This window comes from Daucus carota, chromosome 7, assembly GCF_001625215.2.
Source record: "Daucus carota subsp. sativus chromosome 7, DH1 v3.0, whole genome shotgun sequence".
Taxonomy (NCBI): Eukaryota; Viridiplantae; Streptophyta; class Magnoliopsida; order Apiales; family Apiaceae; genus Daucus; species Daucus carota.
The window spans coordinates 18,292,320-18,311,215 of record NC_030387.2 but is presented as its reverse complement, the minus strand read 5'-3'; positions in this window follow the sequence as shown (position 1 = coordinate 18,311,215).

Genomic DNA, 18,896 nt, shown 5'->3' with positions numbered 1-18,896 from the left:
GTTTCCGGGCTCAAACGAGTAAAGAATGAAACTACAAGTTTATTCTAATTTTAAACAATCCAAAATGAAGCTACAAGTTGTTTTCAACTTCAAACGAGTCTGGAATGAAGCTACAAGCTGTTTCCAACTTCAATCTAGCCAATAATGAAGCAACAAGTGGTTTCCGGGCTCAAACGAGTCAAGAATGAAACTACAAGTTTATTCTAATTTTAAACAATCGAAAATGAAGCTACAAGTTGTTTTCAACTTCAAAACGAGTCAAGAATGAAACTATAAGTTGTATCTATTGTTAAACAACCGCAAATGAAGCTACAAGTTGTTTTCAACTTCAAACGAGTCTGGAATGAATCTACAAAATGTTTCCAGCTTTAATCTAGCCAATAGTGAAGCAACAAGTTGTTTACAGGCTCAAACGAGTCAAGAATGAAACTACAGGTTGATTCTAATTTTAAACAATCGAAAATGAAGCTACAAGTTGTTTTCAACTTCAAACGAGTCTAGAATGAAGCTATAAGCTGTTTCCAACTTCAATCTAGCCGATAATGAAGCAACAAGTTGTTTCCGGGCTCAAACGAGTCAAGAATGAAACTACAAGTTTATTCTAATTTTAAACAACTGAAAATGAAGCTACAAGTTGTTTTCAACTTCAAACGAGTCTGGAATGAAGCGACAAGTTGTTTCCGGGCTTAAATCTAGCCAATAATGAAGCAACAAGTTGTTTCCGGGCACAAACGAGTCAAGAATGAAACTACAGGCTTGTTCTAATTTTAAACAACCGAAAATGAAGCTACAAGTTGTTTTCAACTTCAAACGAGTCTGGAATGGAGCCACGAGCTGTTTCCAACTTCAATCTAGCCAATAATGACGCAACAAGTTGTTTACAGGGTTAAACGAGTCAAGAATGAAACTACAAGTTGTATATATTTTTAAACAACCGCAAATGAAGCTACAAGTTGTTTTCAACTTCAAACGAGTCTGGAATGAATCTACAAAATGTTTCCAGCTTCAATCTAGCCAATAGTGAAGCAACAAGTTGTTTACAGGCTCAAACGAGTCAAGAATGAAACTACAAGTTGATTCTAATTTTAAACAATCGAAAATGAAGCTACAAGTTGTTTTCAACTTCAAACAAGTCTGAAATGAAGCTACAAGCTGTTTCCAACTTCAATCTTGCCAATAATGAAGCAACAAGTTGTTTACAGGCTTAAACGAGTCAAGAATGAAACTACAAGTTGTATCTAATTTTAAACAACCGAAAATGAAGCTACAAGTTGTTTTCAACTTCAAACGAGTCTGGAATGAATCTACAAAATGTTTCCAGCTTCAATCTAGCCAATAGTGAAGCAACAAGTTGTTTACAGGCTCAAACGAGTCAATAATGAAACTACAAGTTTATTCAAATTTTACACAACCGAAAATGAAGCAACAAGTTATTTTCAACTTCGAACGAGTCTGGAATGAAGCTACAAGCTGTTTCCAACTTCAATCTAGCCAATAATGAAGCAACAAGTTGTTTCCGGGCTCAACGAGTCAAGAATGAAACTACAAGTTTATTCTAATGTTAAACAACCGAAAATGAAGCTACAAGTTGTTTTCAACTTCAAACGAGTCTAGAATGAAGCTAGAAGTTGTTTCCAACTTAAATCTAGCGAATAATGAAGCAACAAGTTGTTTACAGGCTTAAACGAGTCAAGAATGAAACTAGAAGTTGATTCTAATTTTAAACAACCGAAAATGAAGCTACATGTTGTTTTCAACTTCAAACGAGTCTGGAATGAAGCTACAAGCTGGTTCCAACTTAAATCTAGCCAGTAATGAAGCAACAAGTTGTTTCCGGGCTCAAACGAGTAAAGAATGAAACTACAAGTTTATTCTAATTTTAAACAATCCAAAATGAAGCTACAAGTTGTTTTCAACTTCAAACGAGTCTGGAATGAAGCTACAAGCTGTTTCCAACTTCAATCTAGCCAATAATGAAGCAACAAGTGGTTTCCGGGCTCAAACGAGTCAAGAATGAAACTACAAGTTTATTCTAATTTTAAACAATCGAAAATGAAGCTACAAGTTGTTTTCAACTTCAAAACGAGTCAAGAATGAAACTATAAGTTGTATCTATTGTTAAACAACCGCAAATGAAGCTACAAGTTGTTTTCAACTTCAAACGAGTCTGGAATGAATCTACAAAATGTTTCCAGCTTCAATCTAGCCAATAGTGAAGCAACAAGTTGTTTACAGGCTCAAACGAGTCAAGAATGAAACTACAGGTTGATTCTAATTTTAAACAATCGAAAATGAAGCTACAAGTTGTTTTCAACTTCAAACGAGTCTAGAATGAAGCTATAAGCTGTTTCCAACTTCAATCTAGCCGATAATGAAGCAACAAGTTGTTTCCGGGCTCAAACGAGTCAAGAATGAAACTACAAGTTTATTCTAATTTTAAACAACTGAAAATGAAGCTACAAGTTGTTTTCAACTTCAAACGAGTCTGGAATGAAGCGACAAGTTGTTTCCGGGCTTAAATCTAGCCAATAATGAAGCAACAAGTTGTTTCCGGGCACAAACGAGTCAAGAATGAAACTACAGGCTTGTTCTAATTTTAAACAACCGAAAATGAAGCTACAAGTTGTTTTCAACTTCAAACGAGTCTGGAATGGAGCCACAAGCTGTTTCCAACTTCAATCTAGCCAATAATGACGCAACAAGTTGTTTACAGGGTTAAACGAGTCAAGAATGAAACTACAAGTTGTATATATTTTTAAACAACCGCAAATGAAGCTACAAGTTGTTTTCAACTTCAAACGAGTCTGGAATGAATCTACAAAATGTTTCCAGGTTCAATCTAGCCAATAGTGAAGCAACAAGTTGTTTACAGGCTCAAACGAGTCAAGAATGAAACTACAAGTTGATTCTAATTTTAAACAATCGAAAATGAAGCTACAAGTTGTTTTCAACTTCAAACAAGTCTGAAATGAAGCTACAAGCTGTTTCCAACTTCAATCTTGCCAATAATGAAGCAACAAGTTGTTTACAGGCTTAAACGAGTCAAGAATGAAACTACAAGTTGTATCTAATTTTAAACAACCGAAAATGAAGCTACAAGTTGTTTTCAACTTCAAACGAGTCTGGAATGAATCTACAAAATGTTTCCAGCTTCAATCTAGCCAATAGTGAAGCAACAAGTTGTTTACAGGCTCAAACGAGTCAATAATGAAACTACAAGTTTATTCAAATTTTACACAACCGAAAATGAAGCAACAAGTTATTTTCAACTTCGAACGAGTCTGGAATGAAGCTACAAGCTGTTTCCAACTTCAATCTAGCCAATAATGAAGCAACAAGTTGTTTCCGGGCTCAACGAGTCAAGAATGAAACTACAAGTTTATTCTAATGTTAAACAACCGAAAATGAAGCTACATGTTGTTTTCAACTTCAAACGAGTCTAGAATGAAGCTAGAAGTTGTTTCCAACTTAAATCTAGCCAATAATGAAGCAACAAGTTGTTTACAGGCTTAAACGAGTCAAGAATGAAACTAGATGTTGATTCTAATTTTAAACAACTGAAAATGAAGCTACATGTTGTTTTCAACTTCAAACGAGTCTGGAATGAAGCTACAAGCTGGTTCCAACTTAAATCTAGCCAATAATGAAGCAACAAGTTGTTTCCGGGCTCAAACGAGTAAAGAATGAAAGTACAAGTTTATTCAAGTTTATTCTAATTTTAAACAATCGAAAATGAAGCTACAAGTTGTTTTCAACTTCAAAACGAGTCAAGAATGAAACTATAAGTTGTATCTATTGTTAAACAACCGCAAATGAAGCTACAAGTTGTTTTCAACTTCAAACGAGTCTGGAATGAATCTACAAAATGTTTCTAGCTTCAATCTAGCCAATAGTGAAGCAACAAGTTGTTTACAGGCTCAAACGAGTCAAGAATGAAACTACAGGTTGATTCTAATTTTAAACAATCGAAAATGAAGCTACAAGTTGTTTTCAACTTCAAACGAGTCTAGAATGAAGCTATAAGCTGTTTCCAACTTCAATCTAGCCGATAATGAAGCAACAAGTTGTTTCCGGGCTCAAACGAGTCAAGAATGAAACTACAAGTTTATTCTAATTTTAAACAACTGAAAATGAAGCTACAAGTTGTTTTCAACTTCAAACGAGTCTGGAATGAAGCTACAAGCTGTTTCCAACTTAAATCTAGCCAATAATGAAGCAACAAGTTGTTTCCGGGCTCAAACGAGTCAAGAATGAAACTACAGGTTTGTTCTAATTTTAAACAACCGAAAATGAAGCTACAAGTTGTTTTCAACTTCAAACGAGTCTGGAATGGAGCCACAAGCTGTTTCCAACTTCAATCTAGCCAATAATGACGCAACAAGTTGTTTACAGGGTTAAACGAGTCAAGAATGAAACTACAAGTTGTATATATTTTTAAACAACCGCAAATGAAGCTACAAGTTGTTTTCAACTTCAAACGAGTCTGGAATGAATCTACAAAATGTTTCCAGCTTCAATCTAGCCAATAGTGAAGCAACAAGTTGTTTACAGGCTCAAACGAGTCAAGAATGAAACTACAAGTTGATTCTAATTTTAAACAATCGAAAATGAAGCTACAAGTTGTTTTCAACTTCAAACAAGTCTGAAATGAAGCTACAAGCTGTTTCCAACTTCAATCTTGCCAATAATGAAGCAACAAGTTGTTTACAGGCTTAAACGAGTCAAGAATGAAACTACAAGTTGTGCTAATTTTAAACAACCGAAAATGAAGCTACAAGTTGTTTTCAACTTCAAACGAGTCTGGAATGAATCTACAAAATGTTTCCAGCTTCAATCTAGCCAATTGTGAAGCAACAAGTTGTTTACAGGCTTAAACGAGTCAAGAATGAAACTACAAGTTTATTCAAATTTTACACAACCAAAAATGAAGCAACAAGTTATTTTCAACTTCGAACGAGTCTGGAATGAAGCTACAAGCTGTTTCCAACTAGCCAATAATGAAGCAACAAGTTGTTTCCGGGCTCAACGAGTCAAGAATGAAACTACAAGTTTATTCTAATTTTAAACAACCGAAAATGAAGCTACAAGTTGTTTTCAACTTCAAACGAGTCTAGAATGAAGCTAGAAGTTGTTTCCAACTTGTAGATTGAAGTTACAAGCTGTTTCCAACTTCTTGTAGTTTCATTCCAGACTCGTTTGAAGTTGAAAACAACTTGTAGCTTCAATCCAGCCAATAATGAAGCAACAAGTTGTTTCCAGGCTCAAACGAGTCAAGAATGAAACTACAAGTTAATTCTAATTTTAAACAACCGAAAATGAAGCTACAAATTGTTTTCCACTTCAAACGAGTCTAGAATGAAGCTACAAGTTGTTTCCAACTTCAATCTAGCCAATCTACAAGTTGGAAACAGCTTGTAGCTTCATTCAAGACTCGTTTGAACTTCAAGTTGTTTTCAACTTCAAACGAGTCTGGAATGAAGCTACAAGCTGTTTCCAACTTGTAGATTGAAGTTACAAGCTGTTTCCAACTTCTTGTAGCTTCATTCTAGACTCGTTTGAAGTTGAAAACAACTTGTAGCTTCATTTTCAGTTGTTTAAAATTAGAATCGACTTGTAGTTTCATTCCTGACTCGTTTGAGCCTGTAAACAACTTGTTGCTTCATTATTGGCTAGATTGAAGTTGGAAACAACTTGTAGCTTCATTCTAGACTCGTTTGAAGTGGAAAATAATTTGTAGCCTCATTTTCGGTTGTTTAAAATTAGAATTAACTTGTAGTTTCATTCTTGACTCGTTTGAGCCCGGAAACAACTTGTTGCTTCATTATTGGCTGGATTGAAGTTGGAAACAACATGTAGCTTCATTCGAGACCCGTTTGAAGTTGAAAACAACTTGTAGCTTCATTTTCAGTTGTTTAAAATTAGAATCGACTTGTAGTTTCATTCTTGACTCGTTTGAGCCTGTAAACAACTTGTTGCTTCATTATTGGCTAGATTGAAGTTGGAACCAACTTGTAGCTTCATTCCAAACTCGTTTGAAGTGGAAAACAATTTGTAGCCTCATTTTCGGTTGTTTAAAATTAGAATTAACTTGTAGTTTCATTCTTGACTCGTTTGAGCCCGGAAACAACTTGTTGCTTCATTATTGGCTGGATCGACGTTGGAAACAACATGTAGCTTCATTCCAGACTCGTTTGAAGTTGAAAACAACTTGTAGCTTCATTTTCAGTTGTTTAAAATTATAATCAACTTGTAGTTTCATTCTTGACTTGTTTCAACCTGTAAACAACTTGTTGCTTCATTATTGGCTAGATTGAAGTTGGAAACAACTTCTAGCTTCATTCTAGACTCGTTTGAAGTGGAAAACAATTTGTAGCTTCATTTTCGGTTGTTTAAAATTAGAATTAACTTGTAGTTTCATTCTTGACTCGTTTGAGCCCGGAAACAACTTGTTGCTTCATTATTGGCTGGATTGAAGTTGGAAACAACATGTAGCTTCATTGCAGACTCGTTTGAAGTTGAAAAAAACTTGTAGCTTCATTTTCAGTTGTTTAAAATTAGAATCAACTTGTAGTTTCATTCTTGACTCGTTTGAGCCCGGAAACAAGTTGTTGCTTCATTATCGGCTGGATTGAAGTTGGAAACATCATGTAGCTTCATTCCAGACTCGTTTGAAGTTGAAAACAACGTGTAGCTTCATTTTCAGTTGTTTAAAATTAGAATCAACTTGTAGTTTCTTTCTTGACTCGTTTGAGCCTGTAAACAACTTGTTGTTTCATTATTGACTAGATTGCAGTTGGAAACAACTTGTAGCTTCATTCTAGACTCCTTTGAAGTGGAAAACAATTTGTAGCTTCAATTTCGGTTGTTTAAAATTAGAATTAACTTGTAGTTTCATTCTTGACTCGTTTGAGCCCGGAAACAACTTGTTGCTTCACTATTGGCTGGATTGACGTTGGAAACAACATGTAGCTTCATAACAGACTCGTTTGAAGTTGAAAACAACTTGTTGCTTCATTTTCAGTTGTTTAAAATTAGAATCAACTTGTAGTTTCTTTCTTGACTCGTTTGAGCCTGTAAACAACTTGTTGCTTCATTATTGACTCGTTTGAAGTGGAAAACAATTTGTAGCTTCATTTTCGGTTGTTTAAAATTAGAATGAACTTGTAGTTTCATTCTTGACTCGTTTCAGCCTGGAAACAACTTGTTGCTTCATTATTGGCTGGATTGACGTTGGAAACAACATGTAGCTTCATTCCAGACTCGTTTGAAGTTGAAAACAACCTGTAGATTCATTTTCAGTTGTTTAAAATTAGAATCAACTTGTAGTTTCATTCGTGACTTGTTTCAACCTGTAAACAACTTGTTGCTTCATTATTGGCTAGATTGAAGTTGGAAACAACTTGTTGCTTCATTCTAGACTCGTTTGAAGTGGAAAACAATTTGTAGCTTCAATTTCGGTTGTTTAAAATTAGAATTAACTTGTAGTTTCATTCTTGACTCGTTTGAGCCCGGAAACAACTTGTTGCTTCATTATTGGCTGGATTGACGTTGGAAACAACATGTAGCTTCATTGAAGACTCGTTTCAAGTTGAAAAAACTTGTAGCATCATTTTCAGTTGTTTAAAATTAGAATCAACTTGGAGTTTGATTCTTGACTCGTTTGAGCCCGGAAACAACTTGTTGCTTCATTATTGGCTGGATTGAACTTGGAAACAACATGTAGCTTCATAACAGACTCGTTTGAAGTTGAAAACAACTTGTAGCTTCATTTTCAGTTGTTTAAAATTATAATCAACTTGTAGTTTCATTCTTGACTTGTTTCAACCTGTAAACAACTTGTTGCTTCATTATTGGCTAGATTGAAGTTGGAAACAACTTCTAGCTTCATTCTAGACTCGTTTGAAGTGGAAAACAATTTGTAGCTTCATTTTCGGTTGTTTAAAATTAGAATTAACTTGTAGTTTCATTCTTGACTCGTTTGAGCCCGGAAACAACTTGTTGCTTCATTATTGGCTGGATTGACGTTGGAAACAACATGTAGCTTCATTCCAGACTCGTTTGAAGTTGAAAACAACCTGTAGATTCATTTTCAGTTGTTTAAAATTAGAATCGACTTGTAGTTTCATTCTTGACTCGTTTGAGCCCGGAAACAACTTGTTGCTTCATTATTGGCTGGATTGAAGTTGGAAACAACATGTAGCTTCATTCCAGAATCGTTTGAAGTTGAAAACAACTTGTAGCTTCATTTTCAGTTGTTTAAAATTAGAATCAACTTGTAGTTTCTTTCTTGACTCGTTTGAGCCTGTAAACAACTTGTTGCTTCATTATTGACTAGATTGAAGTTGGAAACAACTTGTAGCTTCATTCTAGACTCGTTTGAAGTGGAAAACAATTTGTAGCTTCATTTTCGGTTGTTTAAAATTTGAATGAACTTGTAGTTTCATTCTTGACTCGTTTGAGCCTGGAAACAACTTGTTGCTTCATTATTGGCTGGATTGAAGTTGGAAACAACATGTAGCTTCATTCCAGACTCGTTTGAAGTTGAAAACAATTTGTAGCTTCATTTTCAGTTGTTTAAAATTAGAATCGACTTGTAGTTTCATTCCTGACTCGTTTGAACTCGTAAACAACTTGTTGCTTCATTATTGGCTAGATTGAAGTTGGAAACAACTTGTAGCTTCATTCTAGACTCGTTTGAAGTGGAAAACAATTTGTAGCTTCATTTTCAGTTGTTTAAAATTATAATCAACTTGTAGTTTCTTTCTTGACTCGTTTGAGCCTGTAAACAACTTGTTGCTTCATTATTGGCTAGATTGTAGTTGGAAACAACTTGTAGCTTCATTCTAGACTCGTTTGAAGTGGAAAACAATTTGTAGCCTCATTTTCGGTTGTTTAAAATTAGAATTAACTTGTAGTTTCATTCTTGACTCGTTTGAGCCCGGAAACAACTTGTTGCTTCATTATTGGCTGGATTGAAGTTGGAAACAACATGTATCTTCATTCGAGAATCGTTTGAAGTTGAAAACAACTTGTAGCTTCATTTTCAGTTGTTTAAAATTAGAATCAACTTGTAGTTTCTTTCTTGACTCGTTTGAGCCTGTAAACAACTTGTTGCTTCATTATTGACTAGATTGAAGTTGGAAACAACTTGTAGCTTCATTCTAGACTCGTTTGAAGTGGAAAACAATTTGTAGCTTCATTTTCGGTTGTTTAAAATTAGAATGAACTTGTAGTTTCATTCTTGACTCGTTTGAGCCTGGAAACAACTTGTTGCTTCATTATTGGCTGGATTGAAGTTGGAAACAACATGTAGCTTCATTCCAGACTCGTTTGAAGTTGAAAACAATTTGTAGCTTCATTTTCAGTTGTTTAAAATTAGAATCGACTTGTAGTTTCATTCCTGACTCGTTTGAGCTCGTAAACAACTTGTTGCTTCATTATTGGCTAGATTGAAGTTGGAAACAACTTGTAGCTTCATTCTAGACTCGTTTGAAGTGGAAAACAATTTGTAGCTTCATTTTCAGTTGTTTAAAATTATAATCAACTTGTAGTTTCTTTCTTGACTCGTTTGAGCCTGTAAACAACTTGTTGCTTCATTATTGGCTAGATTGAAGTTGGAAACAACTTGTAGCTTCATTCTAGACTCGTTTGAAGTGGAAAACAATTTGTAGCTTCATTTTCGGTTGTTTAAAATTAGAATGAACTTGTAGTTTCATTCTTGACTCGTTTGAGCCTGGAAACAACTTGTTGCTTCATTATTGGCTGGATTGAAGTTGGAAACAACATGTAGCTTCATTCTAGACTCGTTTCAAGTTGAAAACAACTTGTAGCTTCATTTTCAGTTGTTTAAAATTAGAATCGACTTGTAGTTTCATTCCTGACTCGTTTGAGCCTGTAAACAACTTGTTGCTTCATTATTGGCTAGATTGAAGTTGGAAACAACTTGTAGCTTCATTCTAGACTCGTTTGAAGTGGAAAACAATTTGTAGCCTCATTTTCGGTTGTTTAAAATTAGAATTAACTTGTAGTTTCATTCTTGACTCGTTTGAGCCCGGAAACAACTTGTTGCTTCATTATTGGCTGGATTGAAGTTGGAAACAACATGTAGCTTAATTCGAGACTCGTTTGAAGTTGAAAACAACTTGTAGCTTCATTTTCAGTTGTTTAAAATTAGAATCGACTTGTAGTTTCATTCTTGACTCGTTTGAGCCTGTAAACAACTTGTTGCTTCATTATTGGCTGGATTGAAGTTGGAACCAACTTGTAGCTTCATTCTAGACTCGTTTGAAGTGGAAAACAATTTGTAGCCTCATTTTCGGTTGTTTAAAATTAGAATTAACTTGTAGTTTCATTCTTGACTCGTTTGAGCCCGGAAACAACTTGTTGCTTCATTATTGGCTGGATCGACGTTGGAAACAACATGTAGCTTCATTCCAGACTCGTTTGAAGTTGAAAACAACTTGTAGCTTCATTTTCGGTTGTTTAAAATTAGAATCAACTTGTAGTTTCATTCTTGACTCGTTTGAGCCCGGGAACAACTTGTTGCTTCATTATTGGCTGGATTGACGTTGGAAAAAACTTCTAGCTTCATTCTAGACTCGTTTGAAGTGGAAAACAATTTGTAGCTTCATTTTCGGTTGTTTAAAATTAGAATTAACTTGTAGTTTCATTCTGGACTCGTTTGAGCCCGGAAACAACTTGTTGCTTCATTATTGGCTGGATTGAAGTTGGAAACAATATGTAGCTTCATTGCAAACTCGTTTGAAGTTGAAAAAAACTTGTAGCTTCATTTTCAGTTGTTTAAAATTAGAATCAACTTGTAGTTTCATTCTTGACTCGTTTGAGCCCGGAAACAACTTGTTGCTTCATTATTGGCTGGATTGAAGTTGGAAACAACATGTAGCTTCATTTCAGAATCGTTTGAAGTTGAAAACAACTTGTAGCTTCATTTTCAGTTGTTTAAAATTAGAATCAACTTGTAGTTTCATTCTTGACTCGTTTGAGCCTGTAAACAACTTGTTGCTTCATTATTGACTAGATTGCAGTTGGAAACAACTTGTAGCTTCATTCTAGACTCGTTTGAAGTGGAAAACAATTTGTAGCTTCATTTTCGGTTGTTTAAAATTAGAATTAACTTGTAGTTTCATTCTTGACTCGTTTGAGCCCGGAAACAACTTGTTGCTTCATTATTGGCTGGATTGACGTTGGAAACAACATGTAGCTTCATTCCAGACTCGTTTGAAGTTGAAAACAACTTGTAGCTTCATTTTCAGTTGTTTAAAATTAGAATCAACTTGTAGTTTCATTCTTGACTTGTTTCAACCTGTAAACAACTTGTTGCTTCATTATTGGCTAGATTGAAGTTGGAAACAACTTGTAGCTTCATTCTAGACTCGTTTGAAGTGGAAAACAATTTGTAGCTTCAATTTCGGTTGTTTAAAATTAGAATTAACTTGTAGTTTCATTCTTGACTCGTTTGACCCCGGAAACAACTTGTTGCTTCATTATTGGCTGGATTGACGTTGCAAACAACATGTAGCTTCATTGAAGACTCGTTTGAAGTTGAAAAAAACTTGTAGCATCATTTTCAGTTGTTTAAAATTAGAATCAACTTGTAGTTTGATTCTTGACTCGTTTGAGCCCGGAAACAACTTGTTGCTTCATTATTGGCTAGATTGAAGTTGGAAACAACATGTAGCTTCATTACAGACTCGTTTGAAGTTGAAAACAACTTGTAGCTTCATTTTCAGTTGTTTAAAATTAGAATCAACTTGTAGTTTCTTTCTTGACTCGTTTGAGCCTGTAAACAACTTGTTGCTTCATTATTGCCTAGATTGCAGTTGGAAACAACTTGTAGCTTCATTCTAGACTCGTTTGAAGTGGAAAACAATTTGTAGCTTCATTTTCGGTTGTTTAAAATTAGAATTAACTTGTAGTTTCATTCTTGACTCGTTTGAGCCCGGAAACAACTTGTTGCTTCATTATTGGCTGGATTGACGTTGGAAACAACATGTAGCTTCATTCCAGACTCGTTTGAAGTTGAAAACAACTTGTAGCTTCATTTTCAGTTGTTTAAAATTAGAATCGACTTGTAGTTTCATTCTTGACTCGTTTGAGCCTGTAAACAACTTGTTGCTTCATTATTGGCTAGATTGAAGTTGGAACCAACTTGTAGCTTCATTCTAGACTCGTTTGAAGTGGAAAACAATTTGTAGCCTCATTTTCGGTTGTTTAAAATTAGAATTAACTTGTAGTTTCATTCTTGACTCGTTTGAGCCCGGAAACAACTTGTTGCTTCATTATTGGCTGGATTGACGTTGGAAACAACATGTAGCTTCATTCCAGACTCGTTTGAAGTTGAAAACAACTTGTAGCTTCATTTTCAGTTGTTTAAAATTATAATCAACTTGTAGTTTCATTCTTGACTTGTTTCAACCTGTAAACAACTTGTTGCTTCATTATTGGCTAGATTGAAGTTGGAAACAACTTCTAGCTTCATTCTAGACTCGTTTGAAGTGGAAAACAATTTGTAGCTTCATTTTCGGTTGTTTAAAATTAGAATTAACTTGTAGTTTCATTCTTGACTCGTTTGAGCCCAGAAACAACTTGTTGCTTCATTATTGGCTGGATTGAAGTTGGAAACAACATGTAGCTTCATTGCAGACTCGTTTGAAGTTGAAAAAAACTTGTAGCTTCATTTTCAGTTGTTTAAAATTAGAATCAACTTGTAGTTTCATTCTTGACTCGTTTGAGCCCGGAAACAACTTGTTGCTTCATTATTGGCTGGATTGAAGTTGGAAACAACATGTAGCTTCATTCCAGACTCGTTTGAAGTTGAAAACAACTTGTAGCTTCATTTTCAGTTGTTTAAAATTAGAATCAACTTGTAGTTTCTTTCTTGACTCGTTTGAGCCTGTAAACAACTTGTTGCTTCATTATTGACTAGATTGCAGTTGGAAACAACTTGTAGCTTCATTCTAGACTCGTTTGAAGTGGAAAACAATTTGTAGCTTCATTTTCGGTTGTTTAAAATTAGAATTAACTTGTAGTTTCATTCTTGACTCGTTTGAGCCCGGAAACAACTTGTTGCTTCATTATTGGCTGGATTGAAGTTGGAAACAACATGTAGCTTCATTCCAGACTCGTTTGAAGTTGAAAACAACTTGTAGCTTCATTTTCAGTTGTTTAAAATTAGAATCAACTTGTAGTTTCATTCTTGACTCGTTTGAGCCTGTAAACAACTTGTTGCTTCATTATTGACTAGATTGAAGTTGGAAACAACTTGTAGCTTCATTCTAGACTCGTTTGAAGTGGAAAACAATTTGTAGCTTCATTTTCGGTTGTTTAAAATTAGAATGAACTTGTAGTTTCATTCTTGACTCGTTTGAGCCCGGAAACAACTTGTTGCTTCATTATTGGCTGGATTGAAGTTGGAAACAACATGTAGCTTCATTCCAGACTCGTTTGAAGTTGAAATCAACTTGTAGCTTAATTTTCAGTCGTTTAAAATTAGAATCGACTTGTAGTTTCATTCCTGACTCGTTTGAGCCTGTAAACAACTTGTTGCTTCATTATTGGCTAGATTGAAGTTGGAAACAACTTGTAGCTTCATTCTAGACTCGTTTGAAGTGGAAAACAATTTGTAGCTCAGTTTTCAGTTGTTTAAAATTAGAATTAACTTGTAGTTTCATTCTTGACTCGTTTGAGCCCGGAAACAACTTGTTGCTTCATTATTGGCTGGATTGACGTTGGAAACAACATGTAGCTTCATTCCAGACTCGTTTGAAGTTGAAAACAACTTGTAGCTTCATTTTCAGTTGTTTAAAATAGAATCAACTTGTAGTTTCATTCTTGACTTGTTTCAACCTGTAAACAACTTGTTGCTTCATTATTGGCTAGATTGAAGTTGGAAAAAACTTCTACCTTCATTCTAGACTCGTTTGAAGTGGAAAACAATTTGTAGCTTCATTTTCGGTTGTTTAAAATTAGAATTAACTTGTAGTTTCATTCTTGATTGGTTTGAGCCCGGAAAAAACTTGTTGCTTCATTATTGGCTGGATTGAGGTTGGAAACAACATGTAGCTTCATTGCAGACTCGTTTGAAGTTGAAAAAAACTTGTAGCTTCATTTTCAGTTGTTTAAAATTAGAATCAACTTGTAGTTTCATTCTTGACTCGTTTGAGCCCGGAAACAACTTGTTGCTTCATTATTGGCTGGATTGAAGTTGGAAACAACATGTAGCTTCATTCCAGACTCGTTTGAAGTTGAAAACAACTTGTTGCTTCATTTTCAATTGTTTAAAATTAGAATCAACTTGTAGTTTCTTTCTTGACTCGTTTGAGCCTGTAAACAACTTGTTGCTTCATTATTGGCTAGATTGAAGTTGAAAACAACTTGTACCTTCATTCTAGACTCGTTTGAAGTGGAAAACAATTTGTAGCTCATTTTCGGTTGTTTAAAATTAGAATTAACTTGTAGTTTCATTCTTGACTCGTTTGAGCCCGGAAACAACTTGTTGCTTCATTATTGGCTGGATTGACGTTGGAAACAACATGTAGCTTCATTCCAGACTCGTTTGAAGTTGAAAACAACTTGTAGCTTCATTTTCAGTTGTTTAAAATTAGAATCAACTTGTAGTTTCATTCTTGACTTGTTTCAACCTGTAAACAACTTGTTGCTTCATTATTGACTAGATTGAAGTTGGAAACAACTTGTAGCTTCATTCTAGACTCGTTTGAAGTGGAAAACAATTTGTAGCTTCATTTTCGGTTGTTTAAAATTAGAATGAACTTGTAGTTTCATTCTTGACTCGTTTGAGCCCGGAAACAACTTGTTGCTTCATTATTGGCTGGATTGAAGTTGGAAACAACATGTAGCTTCATTCCAGACTCGTTTGAAGTTGAAAACAACTTGCAGCTTCATTTTCCGTTGTTTAAAATTAGAATCGACTTGTAGTTTCATTCTTGACTCGTTTGAGCCTGTAAACAACTTGTTGCTTCATTATTGGCTAGATTGAAGTTGGAAACAACTTGTAGCTTCATTCTAGACTCGTTTGAAGTTGAAAAAAATTTGTAGCTTCATTTTCGGTTGTTTAAAATTAGAATGAACTTGTAGTTTCATTCTTGACTCGTTTGAGCCTGGAAACAACTTGTTGCTTCATTATTGGCTGGATTGAAGTTGGAAACAACATGTAGCTTCATTCCAGACTCGTTTGAAGTTGAAATCAACTTGTAGCTTCATTTTCAGTTGTTTAAAATTAGAATCAACTTGTAGTTTCATTCTGACTCGTTTGAGCCTGTAAACAACTTGTTGCTTCATTATTGGCTAGATTGAAGTTGAAAACAACTTGTAGCTTCATTCTAGACTCGTTTGAAGTGGAAAACAATTTGTAGCTTCATTTTCGGTTGTTTAAAATTAGAATTAACTTGTAGTTTCATTCTTGACTCGTTTGAGCCCGGAAACAACTTGTTGCTTCATTATTGGCTGGATTGACGTTGGAAACAACATGTAGCTTCATTCCAAACTCGTTTGAAGTTGAAAACAACTTGTAGCTTCATTTTCAGTTGTTTAAAATTAGAATCAACTTGTAGTTTCATTCTTGACTTGTTTCAACCTGTAAACAACTTGTTGCTTCATTATTGGCTAGATTGAAGTTGGAAACAACTTATAGCTTCATTCTAGACTCGTTTGAAGTGGAAAACAATTTGTAGCTTCATTTTCGGTTGTTTAAAATTAGAATTAACTTGTAGTTTCATTCTTGACTCGTTTGAGCCAGGAAACAACTTGTTGCTTCATTATTGGCTGGATTGAAGTTGGAAACAACATGTAGCTTCATTGCAGACTCGTTTGAAGTTGAAAAAAACTTGTAGCTTCATTTTCAGTTGTTTAAAATTAGAATCAACTTGTAGTTTCATTCTTGACTCGTTTGAGCCCGGAAACAACTTGTTGCTTCATTATTGGCTGGATTGAAGTTGGAAACAACATGTAGCTTCATTCCAGACTCGTTTGAAGTTGAAAACAACTTGTTGCTTCATTTTCAGTTGTTTAAAATTAGAATCAACTTGTAGTTTCTTTCTTGACTCGTTTGAGCCTGTAAACAACTTGTTGCTTCATTATTGACTAGATTGAAGTTGGAAACAACTTGTAGCTTCATTCTAGACTCGTTTGAAGTGGAAAACAATTTGTAGCTTCATTTTCGGTTGTTTAAAATTAGAATGAACTTGTAGTTTCATTCTTGACTCGTTTGAGCCCGGAAACAACTTGTTGCTTCATTATTGGCTGGATTGAAGTTGGAAACAACATGTAGCTTCATTCCAGACTCGTTTGAAGTTGAAAACAACTTGCAGCTTCATCTTCCGTTGTTTAAAATTAGAATCGACTTGTAGTTTCATTCTTGACTCGTTTGAGCCTGTAAACAACTTGTTGCTTCATTATTGGCTAGATTGAAGTTGGAAACAACTTGTAGCTTCATTCTAGACTCGTTTGAAGTGGAAAACAATTTGTAGCTTCATTTTCGGTTGTTTAAAATTAGAATTAACTTGTAGTTTCATTCTTGACTCGTTTGAGCCCGGAAACAACTTGTTGCTTCATTATTGGCTGGATTGACGTTGGAAACAACATGTAGCTTCATTCCAGACTCGTTTGAAGTTGAAAACAACTTGTAGCTTCATTTTCAGTTGTTTAAAATTAGAATCAACTTGTAGTTTCATTCTTGACTCGTTTGAGCCTGTAAACAACTTGTTGCTTCATTATTGCCTAGATTGAAGTTGGAAACAACTTGTAGCTTCATTCTAGACTCGTTTGAAGTGGAAAACAATTTGTAGCTTCATTTTCGGTTGTTTAAAATTAGAATTAACTTGTAGTTTCATTCTTGACTCGTTTGAGCCCGGAAACAACTTGTTGCTTCATTATTGGCTGGATTGACGTTGGAAACAACATGTAGCTTCATTCCAGACTCGTTTGAAGTTGAAAACAACTTGTAGCTTCATTTTCAGTTGTTTAAAATTAGAATCAACTTGTAGTTTCATTCTTGACTTGTTTCAACCTGTAAACAACTTGTTGCTTCATTATTGGCTAGATTGAAGTTGGAAACAACTTGTAGCTTCATTCTAGACTCGTTTGAAGTGGAAAACAATTTGTAGCTTCATTTTCGGTTGTTTAAAATTAGAATTAACTTGTAGTTTCATTCTTGACTCGTTTGAGCCCGGAAACAACTTGTTGCTTCATTATTGGCTGGATTGAAGTTGGAAACAACATGTAGCTTCATTGCAGACTCGTTTTAAGTTGAAAAAAACTTGTAGCTTCATTTTCAGTTGTTTAAAATTAGAATCAACTTGTAGTTTCATTCTTGACTCGTTTGAGCCCGGAAACAACTTGTTGCTTCATTATTGGCTGGATTGAAGTTGGAAACAACATGTAGCTTCATTCCAGACTCGTTTGAAGTTGAAAACAACTTGTAGCTTCATTTTCAGTTGTTTAAAATTAGAATCAACTTGTAGTTTCTTTCTTGACTCGTTTGAGCCTGTAAACAACTTGTTGCTTCATTATTGACTAGATTGAAGTTGGAAACAACTTGTAGCTTCATTCTAGACTCGTTTGAAGTGGAAAACAATTTGTAGCTTCATTTTCGGTTGTTTAAAATTAGAATTAACTTGTAGTTTCATTCTTGACTCGTTTGAGCCCAGAAACAACTTGTTGCTTCATTATTGGCTGGATTGACGTTGGAAACAACATGTAGCTTCATTCCAGACTCGTTTGAAGTTGAAAACAACTTGTAGCTTCATTTTCAGTTGTTTAAAATTAGAATCAACTTGTAGTTTCATTCTTGACTTGTTTCAACCTGTAAACAACTTGTTGCTTCATTATTGGCTAGATTGAAGTTGGAAACAACTTGTAGCTTCATTCTAGACTCGTTTGAAGTGGAAAACAATTTGTAGCTTCATTTTCGGTTGTTTAAAATTAGAATTAACTTGTACTTTCATTCTTGACTCGTTTGAGCCCGGAAACAACTTGTTGCTTCATTATTGGCTGGATTGAAGTTGGAAACAACATTTAGCTTCATTGCAGACTCGTTTTAAGTTGAAAAAAACTTGTAGCTTCATTTTCAGTTGTTTAAAATTAGAATCAACTTGTAGTTTCATTCTTGACTCGTTTGAGCCCGGAAACAACTTGTTGCTTCATTATTGGCTGGATTGAAGTTGGAAACAACATGTAGCTTCATTCCAGACTCGTTTGAAGTTGAAAACAACTTGCAGCTTCATCTTCCGTTGTTTAAAATTAGAATCGACTTGTAGTTTCATTCTTGACTCGTTTGCGCCCGGAAACAACTTGTTGCTTCATTATTGGCTGGATTGACGTTGGAAACAACATGTAGCTTCATTCCAGACTCGTTTGAAGTTGAAAACAACTTTTAGCTTCATTTTCAGTTGTTTAAAATTAGATTCAACTTGTAGTTTCATTCTTGACTTGTTTTAGCCTGTAAACAACTTGTTGCTTCATTATTGGCTAGATTGAAGTTGGAAACAACTTGTAGCTTCATTCTAGACTCGTTTGAAGTGGAAAACAATTTGTAGCTTCATTTTCGGTTGTTTAAAATTAGAATTAACTTGTAGTTTCATTCTTGACTCGTTTGAGCCCGGAAACAACTTGTTGCTTCATTATTGGCTGGATTGAAGTTGGAAACAACATGTAGCTTCATTGCAGACTCGTTTTAAGTTGAAAAAAACTTGTAGCTTCATTTTCAGTTGTTTAAAATTAGAATCAACTTGTAGTTTCATTCTTGACTTGTTTCAACCTGTAAACAACTTGTTGCTTCATTATTGGCTAGATTGAAGTTGGAAACAACTTGTAGCTTCATTCTAGACTCGTTTGAAGTGGAAAACAATTTGTAGCTTCAT